The following is a 15275-nucleotide window of genomic DNA, read 5'->3' as shown; positions in this document are numbered from 1 at the left end:
ATCATTAAAAAAATATGTTTTCAGTGAAGGACCTCTTTAAGTAATATCGTTCACTAAATGTGAATTACTGCTCAGAAGCTGACCAACTCAACGGTGGTTTGGTTTTTGACCTGTAGTTTGAGCTTTTAACGATTAAAGATGAGTTTATCAAAAAGACGCAGCCGTAAGAAGACATCTTGGATTTATGACTTGTAGGTCTTCATTTGGAGGCTAAAGTGGATTAACGTTGCCTGAGACTAATATAAAGTAGGTTTTCCATTTAAACAAATAACCAGCAGTTTGTTTTTAAGACACAATTTAAACAAAATGTAGGGCTGGTAACTAAAGGCTGCAGAACCATATAACTGCAGGACTTTGACCCAAAAAAGTACCGCATAAACTGATGTGGTGGAAAAAGTGTTTATTAACAATTTCTCACAATGTTTTGGATTCTTAACATGAAGTGAAGGATCACATTTTGCATTTCAAAGCTTCACCTACAAAAAAGGTATTTATGTTATTTATATCCATGCAGACTGTGGTGCTTACACCCTCAAATTTCACCTCCAGCCACTGAAACCACTGAGCTTGTCTGGGCACCTCAATGGCTGAAAACCAGGACAGCCTTTTGAATATGCAATTGGCCGTTGTGTGTTGAGATCTAGTGAATATTCATTGTTTTTAATGTGGAACTAAATGTTACAGGCCGAGTCAAGACCACTACCACCTTGGGGGCCGTGTGTTAGCTGATTTTCTGCCGTTGGTGGAGTGTTCTCACCCCGACTCTAGATTACAAAACTGTTCAGCAAATAAACTCTCAGCACGCTCGCATATGTTTTGTTACTTGACTGATGAGCTAAACATAAGCATGAAATTAGTACCTTTGTCTCCTGGTGAAAAACAAAACGGCTGACATGCAGCACATTACTCAGTGTGAGATCACAGAATATTTACTCTCCTTCGCCATATTTTTAACTGGGGATAAAAAAACTCATTCAACTCAGTTTATGGACAAAAACCTGCTGAATAATGTTATCTTACACTTTATTCGGGATTCTGTTTCTTTAACCCGTGCAAGTTTACCAAATTCTAAAAGACATGGCTGTTTTTATTTTATTTACGGAGCTTCACACAGAATCCAAGTGGTCTCAAAGTAAAGTAGGAAGCCATGACTGGCACATAGGCTTTGCACATAATCTCCATATTTAGTTAAGGAATAACACCTCACAGGCCTGGCAATCTGGCACCCCAGATCCCTCCTCTCTCTGCGCTCCGTCTCACAGTGGGTGATCACCAGCCGGAGCTGATTCGGCCTGAAAGGCAACGCTGCCTAATGAGGAATGGAGGCCATGGGTGAAGAGACAACAGGTGGAGTGTCAGATTGATGCTCTGCAGCTGGGCATGGACCACTTCTCCAGCCAGCTGTCTGTCTGCGGAACAATAATCTAAAACGCATGTTTGCAAAAGTGTTGTTTGCTGCGATGCGAAAGTCAAATTCAGGAGATGTTCAACCGTCTGGCAATGGTTCTCAGACATCAGCTCGGAGCGTGACAGTTATCCAGGTAAACAGTGATAGGTTTCTGATTTGCTGCTGTAAGCAGCAAAGGAATTTGCCAAGAAAAGCCTGGCATTCAATCTGAATCACATTCAGAAATGACATTCACAAAACTTGGCACAGAGGCACGCTGACTTCCTTGCTCTGGGCAAATCAAAAATAGTGATTTTTATTTTTTATTCCAGTTTGATGTGGCTTGCTTCTGTTTTTGCTTTAAAAGCCAAATAATCTGTTTCTTTTTGCATCTTTGGCTTGCATTATATGATACTTTATTTTAAAAACCAGCATGCTCTATTTATTGTTGCTTTTTCCTAGACTAGAGAAGAAATCGGTTGGTTTGAAAAGCGATAATAATCACCATAATTACCAAAACCCCCTGACAAGAGTAAGTTAAGCATGCATCAGTGCTCTCCAGTGAGTGATATGGTACACTGTGGCCTGCTAATGGTGTGAATACTGGCACATTTTTATAAGTAGATGGTAGTATGTTTGCTCCAAGTTTGGAAGCAGTTACTATGGTAACAATGTCCAATCTTCACTTGCTTGCTGACAATTTTCAGTCATAATCGTGTTTTCTTTGTGAAAAAATACCATGAAATGAATTCAACCCGTCAGAGGTTTTTGTAGCGGACCAGTCTGAGACTCTCCAAACACGTGAGACAAGTATTCTTAAGAGCAAAGTGTTTCACAAAATATAACAAAGTCTTTATATGGTTAAAGATTTAAAGATGCTTTGGGAACTCTGGGAGCTCACCCACTCCAGCTATCAAAAGACCTTTTCTTTTAACATTTGCTAAAAGAACTGACCTTTGACCCTCCCCAGTGAAGTAAACAAGGTCATAAACAGCCTGCAAAGGCAAGACATATGGCTGATGAAATAATCGATGAGTGGGTCATTCTACCCTTCTGGCAGCCGTTGTTTTCATTCTGTGCAGCTTGACGTTCTGATTTGTCTTTATGTAGAGCTGCAGAGGATTGGCCCCCAGCTCAGACTCGGTCCAACCTCAAACAGGTCCACTTTCATTCTGTTGGCCCAAATGCAACGCAAGTGTTAAATGGAGTAAAAATAACAGCAAGGAGGAGTTTAGGTTTTTGCTTGTGAAATCGTCATTGAGATGAAGACAGGAGCCAAATTCCAACTCTAAGAAAACAGATGGTTATTGTTGTTTTTGTGTGATATTTTTCTATTTCATGAATTAGAATTGGGATGAGCACAAGTCTTTGTGTTTGGAGTTTTAGTTGAAGTAAAACACCAAAAATTAAAAAGTAAATATTTTCTATGTCTACAAAAAGTAAGAAAATGGTCATTTTTGATCCACTATGTGCTTTTGTTTGGTAAAACGAGTCCTTTACATTGTGTTAAACAGTTTCTTAATAGGGGTGTTCTGATCACATTTTGTTGCTTTCATCTGATTCCGAGTCATTTCATTTGGAGTATCTGCGGATGCCGAGTCCCAGTCTGATTCTTTTCAGGAAAGAATTAAAATAATAAGTAAAAGGAAAACAATTTCAGCAAAGCACTAAAACAGGAAGAAAACACATCCAAGTTGTTTTCTAAGTTTCACTTTTACTTATTTTTTGGGAAGTACACTGAATAAAAACATGTTTATGCTATAAACATACTTAAAAGTTGTTGTTTACTCTCTCAATATGCTGCTGTGTTGAGCAATGCGTGTTCCTGGGACGGAGCAGGCAGGCGGCGCCTCGGCCGACAGGCTAACTTTTCCCTGCATAACACCTGTAGCTATTGCACAGCTCCGGTGCTGCAGGACACAACACAGCAGTTTGCAATTTGTTGGCAATTTCCCTTTATTAACACATCTTTTCCTGATAATCACTTCTATAAGAACAGAGAACATTTCCTGCAACAGTTTCTTTGTTGGCCTTGTCTGGGTTAGCTATGAGTCTGTAGGGTCACCCATCACCCATCCAGCATCACAGGCCTAGCATTGAGAACCCGCCACCCCCATGAGGCTTCTAAGGCTCAACAGGAAGCAATTGACTCACTCAACTCACTTATCAGGCATTTCTGCAATGTGCTTGGCTGCTGCGTGGACTGGAGGAAGATTATGGGATGACCTTCATACAACACAGAGGTGCAGATGAGTCCTGCCCCGATCGTCTGATCGTTCCCCATCTTCTCGGCTTTCACTCGAGGTGATTGTGCAACAAAAGAAGTGTTTGCTCAGCTGGTGAGGGGGCAGTTAGGTGTGCGGAGGAAAAACTGTGGCATAATTATTTCTCTAACAAGTAGATTTTTCTTCTACATCACCGAGGGTCTCGGTGATTGTGAAAGTGTTTTTCTTTTCAATAAGAGGTCAATCAGGTGCTTTTTTTTCCTTTCCTTGTACACACAATTGTGAAATGTGAATTTTCTTACTTTACTCCACAGAATTATTAGATAAATGTGAGGCATAAATGAGAGTTTAACTTTAAATATATAACTGCATTTTAAACATATAAATTAAATATATAAAAAGCAAGGCAAGGTAGCTTTCTCTATATACGTACATTCCATACACAGAGGCAACTCAATGCGCTTTCCAATTACCAAGAATAGCAAGAACATTAAAATCAATGTGACAGCAGAATTAAAATACACACAAATTAAATTAAGATTTTTTTTAAAAAGACAACGTTAAAGGGGGAGCAGTTACAGTGCAGAAGGTGCAGTATTAGAACAGTCATTCAAAAGCTGATGTTATCAATTTTGATTTAAAAGTAATTTGAGTTGGGGAACATTTGAGGTCATACAGAAGCTGATTCCATCTGTGTGCAGCATGGTAGCTAAAAGTAGCTTCACCCTGTTTGGTTCTGACCCGAGGTTCTACCAGCTGACGGTTTCATAAGGATCTCAAAGTCCTGCTGGGCGTGTACAGGGAGTTAGATCCGACACATATGATGGGTCCAGTGCCACTGAGTGATTTATAAACTAATAAAAGTACTTTGAAATTTATTCTGGAGTTTACTGGTAACCAGTGTAGAGATTTAAGAACAGGCGTGATGTGCTCGGTTCTCTTTGTTCTTGTTCAGACTCTAGCAGCAGCATTCTGAATAGCCTGCAGTTGCTTCAAACCCTTTTTTGAAGAACAGTCAAAAGACCATTTCAATAGTCCAGCCTGCTGTAGATGAATGCATGAATGAGTTTCTCTAGGTCTGCTCTGGACATGAGACCTCTGAGTCGGGCGATTTGATGAAGATGATAAACGCTGATCTAGTTCTAGCCTTAATGTGACCAGTGATGGTCAGGTCTGAATCAATTATGACACCAAGATTTCTAAACTGTGTCTTTGTCTTTATTCCTCTGGAGCAAGGCTGAGCAATAAGCTCCATAATTAAAGAGAGTTAACAGTTTCTAGAAAAGGAATTTGGTGTTAGATTTTACGTCTGTGAAGAAGAACATTCCTGGATGAGCTGTTTAATTTAAAAAGAGTGTCTGACCACTTTTTCTTACATTTCTGCACCTGCATAGTGTTGCCTTGCAAATGCTTTAATAATGCATGCATGGCCAAGTTGTGATTGGCAAGAGTCACATGTACCAATTTAACACCTAAACACAAAATGGGACATATTTCTGGAAGCAGGGCGACTGCTTAAAAGGAGCATGGTCTGCATGAATTCAATTGGAACAGTAAGCAGCTCGAGGTTCTCACATGGAAACATGAGTTACCTCCACTCACTAAATAAAAAAGCGTCAGAGTACTTTTCTTTGAATTAGGAGCTGACGGAATGAATCCAGTTGGTAAATTTTAGAGTGTGAAGAAAGAGTTTCTTTAGAAGGAACTAAAAACATTCATCCTCAAACGGATAATTCACGATGATCAAGGTGTGATCCGGAAGTTAGAAACCCAAACTGTGTTCAGGCACTGAAAGAATAAAGTTACATGTGGAGCTTCATATTTATAGATGCTGTTTAACAGGTTAATTTTCTCAAGTGCATCATTAGAGTACAGCTGAGCAGAGACCAGAGTCACTTAACATTTATAGGAGGGAGAGGCCATGTATTGATTACCATCATGCAACTCGTGGCACTCAAGACTTTTTTGTTTGATGAAAAGCAGGCAGCGTAGCATGTGGGAGCGGCTTCATTCACCAAGCATCTGTCATCTTTAATGGCTGCTGGTTTAAATTTCATAATTGGTAGGCAACTACAAACTGCCTAATCATGCTGCATCACCAATCAGAGATCTAATCAGCTGCATCTCTTAGCTCTGCAGAAGAGACGGCATTCAAAATGACTTTAGTTTAAAACACATTTTCATTTATGCCCCAGTCTTAATGTTTTGAAGCTAAATTTAGTCTTGATTAAGACTAAGGTTGTCAAGAAGCTCCTTGGTGGCGGGGCCCCGGGGGTGGATGAGATCCTTGGGGCTCTGGATGTTGTGGGGCTGTGGTGGTTGGTGCAGCTCTGCAGTATTGCATGAACATTGGGGCAGTTCCATTGGATTGGACTGAATATGGGCTGTTAGGTCCTTGTATGACCGGTGCCAGAGCTTGGTCCGCATTGCCGGCAGTAAGTCGGGCTCGTTTCCGGTGAGAGTTGGACTCCACCAAGGCTGCCCTTTGTCACTGATTCTGTTCATAACCTTTATGGACAGGATTTCTAGCTGCAGCCAAGGTGGTGAGGGGATCTGTTTTGGTGGCCTAAAGATCAGGTCTCTGCTTTGTGCAGATGATGCTGTCCTGTTGGTTTCATCAGTCAGTGATCTCCAGCTTTCGATGGAGCGGTTTGCATCCGAGTGTGAAGAGGCTGGGCTGAGAATCAGCTCCTCTAAATGCGAGATCATGGTCTTCCATCGCAAAAGGGTAGAAAGTCTTATCCAGGACAGGGATGAGGTCCTGCCTCAAGTGGAGGAGTTTAAGAATCTTGAGATCTTGTTCACGAGTGAGGGAAAGATGGAGCATGAGATCGATAGGCGTATTAGTGCTGCTTCTGCAGTGAAACATGCATTGTACCGATCTGTCTTGATGAAGAGAGAGCTCTTGATTTACCGGTCGATCTACAATCCTACCCTCACCTATGGTCACGAGCTTTGGGTAGTGATCAAAAGAACAAGATTGTGGATACAAGTGGCCAAAATGAGTTTCCTCCGCAGGGTGTCTGGGCTCTCCCTTAGAGATAGGGTGAGGAATTCGGTCATCAAGGAGGGGCTCGAAGTAGATCTGCTGCTCCGCCGCATCAAGAAAGCCATTTGAGGTGACTCGGGCATCTATTTGGGATGCCTCCTGGATGCCTCCCTGGTAGGGTTTTCTGGGCATGTCCAACTGGGAGAAAACTCAAGGGAAGACCCAGAACACGCTGGAGGGACTATGTCTCTCGGCAGGCCAGGGAACACCTTGGGATTCCCCTGGATTAGCTGGCCCAAGTAGCTGAGGAGAGGGAAGTCAGGGCCTCTCTGCTTAGGCTACTGCCCCCACAACCCGACTCCGGATAAGCAGCTGAAAATGGAGACCGGGTGGATGGAAACTTAGCAACTTATTCATATTTTTAAATCATTGTCTTGAGCCAGTATGTGCTAAACCCTTTACAGGGTTAATGAAATACCACCCAGCCCTTATCGACCCTGTGGCCAGAATATTCCACTTTTTTTATTTCTTTATTTCTTTATTTCTTTATTGATTGATTGATTGATTGATTGATTGATTGATTGATTGATTGATTTATAAAGTGCCATCTACCACCTTAGCGGAGGCTCAAGGTGCTGAACAGGACATTAAAACCAGAGTAGTAATAAAACAACATATTGAATAAAAATCAGTATAAAGAAAAAATAGACAAATAAAAGCTATTCAAAACAATAATGTGTGTGATACAAATGATAAAAACATAAAAACCAGTGTCAGTGTTGGGAGAGAGCTAGCTGATTAATGTGGGTATTAGGGCTTCACTGTCAGGGGGAGCTCGTTCCACAGTGTAGGGGCCATTACTGAGAAGGCCCTGTTACCTAACCCTAACCCTAACCTCTCAGTTTAGACCGGGGGACCTCCAACAGCTCCTGCTCAGCAGAGCAAAGGGCATGAGCAGGGACATGCCACTGCAGCAGTTCAGCCAGATATAGGGGAGATCTGCCCTGCAGAACCCTGAACACATGGAGCAAAACCTTAAATCTGGCCCAATAAAACACCGGGAGCCAGTGCCGAGAAGCCAGCACTGGAGTGATGTGGTCCTTCCTTGTACCGGTCAGGAATCTGGCAGCAGAGTTCTGGACTAGCTGGAGCTGTGAAGTTGCTGCCTGACTCAGTCCAGCGTACAAAGCATTATCATAGTCAAGGCGGGAGATGATAACAGCATGGACCACAGTTTCCAGATGGACTCTTGACAAGAGAGGCTTAATCTTGGAAAGCCGTCTCAGATTTAAAAAGCATGCCTGGACAACCATATTTATTTTTGCGTCAAATTTAAGGGCTGCATCAATTTTCACCCCCATGTTAGTGACCACAGTCTTCTCATTTTGAGCCAGGGAAGCAAGATCAACCTCAGCACCTGCTCTAGCTCTTTCCCAGGACTGAGTATTTGGACTCATTTACGAAGAGGAAGTTAGCAGCCAACCATGACTTAACGTCGTGGATGGCTGCTAAGTTGTTGCAACTTCTGACCTGTGGCCGCTTTGTTGGAGCTTAGATAAAATGCAGCTAACAAACTTGGCACTGCAATCTGCTTCCAGCCCGCTTCCTGCATGTTTTAGATCATGAGCACAGCTGATTTGTTTAATTTAGTGATGAATCACTCCTGTAGACACTAATGAAGGCTGGGAGACATTTCAGCTGTTGGTTTATGGTGTTAAAAAGATGAACGCACAGTGAGAAGATGGAGTTTGCTTTCGGCTCTACAAACGAACACTAGGGGGTGCTGAAAGCAAGCCAAAACTGCCTAGTCCCCCTTTAAATCATCTGGAGATGCGTTCAATCTCAATCTAAGATGGAATATTAAAACAAATGAAATGAAGCACCTTAACCAAACTCAGTGGTGCATCAAAACCTTTAGATTTTTTTCAGATTTGGTTTGATTGAGAAGGTGAAATAAAAACACGCCTGGATGGAGAAAAGGCTGTCTGTTTGTGTGAGAGCAGCTGATGATGAAGAGTCAAACCTGAGGTGGTCATCCTCTCGTTCATAAAGCTGCAGTCTGACTGCACGCCTCTGTGTTTCACAGCACCTCCTCTGCAGCTTCTGAACAGTGGATTCTAACATCCTCTCTTTGTTTATGAGTCTACATCACAAAAGAGAAAAAACCCTTTGAGCATGGTCCCGTGATCACATTTTGTTTTCATTCTTTTGCAGATTAAAGGAAAAGAGGAATAATAGATGTATTAATGCCTGCACCCACACGAGCACCCTAATGACCGCTAAATATACCATCTATAACTGCTGCTTCGCTGTGACTGGCAAATTATACGTGACTTTGTATTGAGGGCTGATGTTTGACAGACCTGCAATTTTATTTAGTCAAAACTACAATCAGAGACATAATTTAGAGGAAGGGATGCACCTTTCCTTGGTATTGGCTTGAATTTAGTTTAAAGGAATTTAAAAATCATACGCAGATGTTCTCTGATTATCGTGGGAAAAACAAGCATAAGACAAACATTTTAGGGGTTTGCCTTAAATATGAAAACATACAATATATGATAAATGTTCTTTACTGTGTGACTTTCCAAAGGTGAGACAGAGCTCTTTACGAAATGAGGCCAGAGTTATTTTTATGCCTGCATGTTTGTGTTCATGTGTTTGTTTGTGCTGGGTACCGTCCACATGCACAGAGGAAATGTGCAGCATGCATCACAACGCTGCTGCAGCCTCACCTTGCATCAAACACTTTTTAACTGTGATGAGACTTGTGACGTCATTCTTTTAAACCTGGTATGTTGTGCTTTTATCTCAGTACATGGGAGACACAAGCAGACATTAGCGCTTGTCCCGAGACGCTTAAAAACCATGATTGGTGATGTCCTGATGTAGGTGTTCAGGAGCCAGGAGCAAAGTAGAATCAAAAGACGGTGAATAAGAAACGCTCATGGTGCCTTATTCTTCCACTCTGTGATGCTTGGGCTTTATAAGGAAACCAGTAGGTGGTTGAGGAGACAGCACAAATGTTTCTGATATTCTGCTCTGGATGAATTTTTGTTGACTCCTAAATGACTGATTGAGTGACGCTCCACATCCCCACCATGATCCCAGCGTAACGTTCTCTCTGTGATGATTCCTTCTTATGATTTATTGTCTCAGGGGCCAGTTTTAAAAGAGCAGGTGAAAAACTCATCATCTTCATTTCTTCTTTGCTGTAATTAGCACTGTGCTTATAGGAGGCAAAAGAAACAAAAGTTGGGAGAGATAATGGTAGCTTCTGGCACATTTTTCTCCTCAAACGTGCCTGAAATTCAAAACGCTGCCGCTGCCGCTGCCACTTTCAGTCCTCTGAATGAATTCAAATACATTCTCTTCCTGACATAAGACCAAACCGGAGCTCTGTAAACGCACTGTGCAGTTAATGACTCATGAGGCGCTGATTCAAGGTGAAGTTCACTTATGCGTTTGCCAGAGTTGGAGGAGATATCATCTCAAGAGCAGTGCATCTTTGTTTTTGCATTGTCTACTGAAAACATGTCCAGCCGGTAGCTGCATTTTTCTAACATTTTGTGCCGTACCTGTTTGTTACAGCTGCACTAGAAATTAAAAACCGTCAACAAACCCTTAGTTCAGAATGCTAATTTACCCCCAGAAACACTTTGGTTCACTGACACCTGTCCTAAAGCAGACTCCGTGTCACTGATGGTTCTGTTCTTCACTACTAAGCAAGTCCTCCTGGAGGAGATGCAGAAACGAACAGAAAAATAAATACACTGATGCTTTTCCTCCTAAACTGGCTTTTTTTGTATTAACAATAGACATGTTTTACCATAAGCTAGAGATTTAACATTGATCTCAGTGATTGTTGAGTTAGAAACTTGATCCGTCTCATCTCTGGCACCACTCTGCTGACCAAAATCCACACTAGATAGTTTTGTGGAGCAGGTAGGTGTCCTAGGGGGTGCTCTTTACCTGCTTAATGGCTATCAGCTGTAATGTTAGTGGTTAGCGTTTTCTTTTTGCATATCTTCAATAAGAAGCACAAGAAGAAGAAAAATAAGAAGCATGTTTTTTCTGCTAGCATCATGGCGGAGACTGGTAAGAAAAGTAAGAGAGTAATGTTTTTGGAGGTGAAATAAAGAGTTTAAACCAGAGCGAACATCAGAGCGGCCTACGCTAGTTTGAGGGAGCTAAAGAAGGCTACAGTAACACAGACTGATGGTGACCTGGCTTTGTTGCTTTTGGACTTCAAATCAAATCAAATCAACTTTATTTATAAAGCACATTCACATGCCCAAAGTGGACAAACAAAGCGCTTGTAGGTAATAATATTTTTGTCCAACAGTGTGGATGTTTTATGTTGTGATTTATTTTTGTATTAGTTTGCTCATGTTAGTGTTAGCTTGTTACCAGTGCTAGCTTACAGCAGGCTGCAGCAGGGTTGTTTTCGATGGTTGTTATCCCACTTTCAACCAGTAGGGTGAGAAGCAGGAAATTGCTCACTGATAGTCGGAGACAACAAAAGGCACTAAAGTTAAAGATTATCAACAACTTGTGGTAAAAGTGACAAAGGCTTACTTTCTTCACCAGTAAAGTTTAATTAGAAACTTCTTCAAATTCTTTCAACAGTCATTGTCCTACTCTTTCAAAGAGTTTATATATATATATATATATATATATATATATATATATATATATATATATATATATATGCATACATACATGATACAATCCTCGTTTAATCCTGATATCAGAACAATGATCATCATTCTCATTGTTTCTAATTAAAATGATTTAGACCCATGAAGTGTTTCACATTTAGAGACAATATTATCCCAAACACAAAAGATTGGCAGGTAAAACAACTATAAGATGTAAAAAAAGTAAAATCAGTTTGTGATTATCAGCATCATGCATCATTTTTTAGGTTATTGGTTTTAATATTATTCATAATCACCAAGTTTTAATTTATACTAAGCCATGTATGTGCAGGGTAGTTATAATTATACAGCTGCATGTGGGCTGCAGTGCCTTCAATCCATTTAGCAGTTCATATGGAGTAAAATACATTTAGTCCCTTTTGATTAGGTTTTTTTTTCTCTGTGGCAAATTTAGTTATCCTTCTTCAAAACTGAGGGAATCCAGCTCATTATTTCCTCAATCAAACAAGTGAGAGCCACGTTTGACAGCTGTGGTGGTGCACCTGCTCTTGTAAATGAACTCACAGCACAATAACTTTTATTGGTTGTCAGGAGCTGCGGCACCGAGTTGGACCATGCTGCTTCACCATATGTTTCACAGCTATGTCTACGGTTTCTGCCTCTTTGATTACACTTCACACTTTGTTAAATAAACAAGCAGTGCTTCACTGGTACAGCCACGCCTTGGTGGCAGTGTGATGAATAGACAATTTTGCATAAAGTCTGCTTTTGGGTCTTCATGGTAACCATCAGTTATCAAGAAGACCAGAAAAGTTTTCATGCATGATTCTCAGTTTTCTGTATAACACAAGAAAAACGCTAAAGGCAGGGATGGTTTTTCATCCAAGTCCTTCTTTCAATAGAACCTTTGGTTATTCCTATCAAATTTCAAGACAAGTTTCAAATAAAGGCTAACTTGGTATAAGAGTTCAGTTTTATCCATCAATCCAAGTTGACTGTGGTGTAGATTTGTGAAAACCGTAATGCACACTGCCATTTCCATTTAGAAAGGTTAGTCACATTTCCAAAACAGCTGTCCCCCTAGGATATCTGTCTCTCTCAAATAGCAATTTATCGAACAGGGCACCCTCGTCTTTTCTGCCTCTCATGGTCATGAGCAGCCGTAATTCTCTCTCAGTATCCTCGGCACGATCTCTTTCTCGCTCCTCCACAAAGAGCCAAGCCAAGGCAGCTTGCATACAAAACAGCTGACTCAATCATCCAGCTGTATAATCAAGATAAGGGAAATGGGAGGGGGACAGGAAAAGGGAGATGTGAAGACAAATGCGGGAGACATCTTTAGCAACAACAGCAAAACTGAGATGTTTTGAAACTGTCATAACTCCTGATTGCACAACTTTGATGATTCACACTGCCGGGAAAGGTTAAGACTAGGCTTTGAAACAACTAGAACAACGGCAAACTCCAGCAAATAGCCCAGCTGATTCAGTTTTAAAGGCACAAGACGGATTAGGTCTTACATTCTTCACAGACGACAAGAAGTTATTTGGTATTCTTTCATAGGGGTGCAGCAGTTTTGTCTCATTTCTGTGACCACAGGTTTAAATGACATAAACCTGGTGTTGTTCAAGCTCGGACTCCGCCGATGCCCACTCACTCCCACTACTGACTCTTCATTTGTGCAGAAGACTAGGAAGCTGGCTTAGCATCCGTGGAGATGATGTTGATTTACAAAAGAGAAATCCATCCATATGAAGCCTTGTGCTTCCGAATTAAATCAACACGTCCAGCATCCAGCATTTAGAAGGCATTCTTTAGACAGATGGCACACACTGTAAAATCCTCAGCTAATCAGGGTGAGACAGCACAGAGCTACTCCAGGAACAAGGCTGACAGAGTAATGGCAACATTACTGCACGTTCTGGTCCTGGTCTGGTGCATTGACTATTTAACATTTGCTTTTCGGGGTTGTTTGGATTTAATTAATTTCCTGCCCTGATTCGTGATACCAGCTGTAATTTTATGTTTGTGATCATAGACAGGGAGGCCTGCAGGGATGTATATGTCTTTATTTTTATTTTTATTTTTACTAACTGGTGGTCTGACAAAGTGACAGTTCCCGACACACAATGAATGATTTCAGTTTGTTTCAGTGAATCTGAAGTAAAAGTTTCTCATTTAACGGTTGAGCGGAGCGGCCCCGGAGCTGTCCGCGGTGCTGAAGAGACATCCCGACTGTTCCTGGAGCCTCTCAGCCGCAAAGTACCCACTTTACTTTGTCAGGGGCTCCATCTGACTGAGCTGTGGCCACGCAACCCCACTGCTAGCAAACGTCAGTTCATTCTATGTGAAATGAAGAGGAAAGAAAAGCGGATGGAACCGGAACTAATGAAGAGACAGTTACTGCGATGAGGCGACACAAGTGCCCCGTTTACATTCATATATATATATATATATATATATATATATGACATGCTCTAGCTTCAGCATCCTCTTTGCAAAAGTTGAGCTGCACATTTTGAAAGATGCATGCACGAAGTTGCCTGCTTTGCACAACGGACGGACTATTCCAGCAATCCTACTCTTCAGATTTATGCTCAGATGTCCCGCTCCACCAACATAAATGTTTGTAACCACAAAGTGTCTCACAGCACTCGGTCTGTAGACCGAGAAATGAAAGTTAGGCATAAAAATCAGCTTACCTGCTTAACGATCGCAGCGAGAGAGATAGAAGCCCTCTCGACGCAAGGAGGACGGCTTACTGTATCTCACCACGCGCACGAGACATTTTCAGAAAAAAAGACAAAAAAGGGCGATTGCAATGATAAAAAGAATGGGTTTAAAAATGTTTCAGAAGGAATCCAAAATTTCTGCAGTCGGTGTGAGGAGCAGCGATAGTCTGCGTCAGGGGAGTCTCAAAGATCCATTTAGCAGTGAGTGATTTAATTCGGGGGCTGAGCTCTTCTCATCGCTCGCCTTCATGTATTCTAAACAGACCCGGAGCCCTGCTCGGGTCTTTCTTTTACACCGAGAGCTGACACCGGCGTGTAACCGCCCTCAGAAGAGGCGCGCAGCCCGGCGGATGTCTCGCGGTGTCAGTTAGGGGAACAGCGGGGGATCTGCGAGAGGAGCGCGTGTTGATCCTTCAGACCAGCAGAGGCAAAGTTTAAATCTCATAATAAGATTGTTTGTCACCGCCGGCCGGGCTATAAATGGTGGCTGGTCCAAGACGGGTGCCGGGAGGGTTACAGCTATACCCCAGATGAGGAGAAAGCGCAAGAAAGCCCGAGTCTGCTTCAGACGCTCAACAGTTTCAAGTTAATAAAGACGGTCTGTTACGTCACCTGGAGCCAGAGCAGCCTCCTGTTTCTGAATAAACAAACTTTTTGAATGTTTTCCTCCGAGCTGCACCTCCGTACCCGAAATGACTCTAAACTGGCCAATTTGACAGTCTGACTGGGGGGCTGGAGGTGTTTAATTTAGTGACGCTAGAAAGGAGATCATTTTCCTCCTCACGCGAAGGCCCAGTGGTCCGACCAGCAGGGGGCCTCTTTAGCATCAAAAGCTTTTAAAACATCATCATTTATCGGGAAAACTCTTATTTTTATAGTAACTGTGTCTGCAGGGAGAGAGAGCGCACGTATGTGTGTGTGTGTGTGTGTGTGTGTGTGTGTGTGTGTGTGTGTGTGTGTGTGTGTGTGTGTGTGTGTGTGTGTGTGTGTGTGTGTGTGTGTGTGTGTGTGTGTGTGTGTGTGTGTGTGTGTGTGTGTGTGTGTGTGTGTGTGTGTTACTATGTGGCCCTAATACCCCCAGTAGCAAACCTAACCTTCCTGCGCTGTGAACATGAACTAGAGGAACTGGTTGTTTAATTTGTTGTTTATCAGTTATTTATTTTTGTGAAGTTAGAATGTTTTATCACATATTACAGATTATAACAGACTGTAGGTCTTAATTGTTTTTAAAACGTTAGTGTCTTATTTAGGGATGGGTACCTTTGACATTTAAATACAGTA

At 41.9% G+C, this 15275-nt stretch overlaps 1 non-coding gene across 1 annotated transcript in view; it reads right to left on the bottom strand.

Annotated features, from left to right (window-relative positions):
* The window catches only part of LOC107378424 (extracellular leucine-rich repeat and fibronectin type III domain containing 1a), a 90879-nt gene extending 76776 nt beyond the window's left edge, over window positions 1–14103 (bottom strand). The window contains exon 1 of the transcript XR_011520610.1: window positions 13965–14103. This is a non-coding gene — a transcript (extracellular leucine-rich repeat and fibronectin type III domain containing 1a). The remainder of the gene's footprint in view (window positions 1–13964) is intronic.
* Window positions 14104–15275: the final 1172 nt, after the last annotated feature.

Source organism: Nothobranchius furzeri, chromosome 5 (genome assembly GCF_043380555.1).
Source record: "Nothobranchius furzeri strain GRZ-AD chromosome 5, NfurGRZ-RIMD1, whole genome shotgun sequence".
Classification (NCBI taxonomy): domain Eukaryota; kingdom Metazoa; phylum Chordata; class Actinopteri; order Cyprinodontiformes; family Nothobranchiidae; genus Nothobranchius; species Nothobranchius furzeri.
Note: the sequence above shows the minus strand (reverse complement) of the source record. Positions and strands in the feature narration are given on the sequence as shown.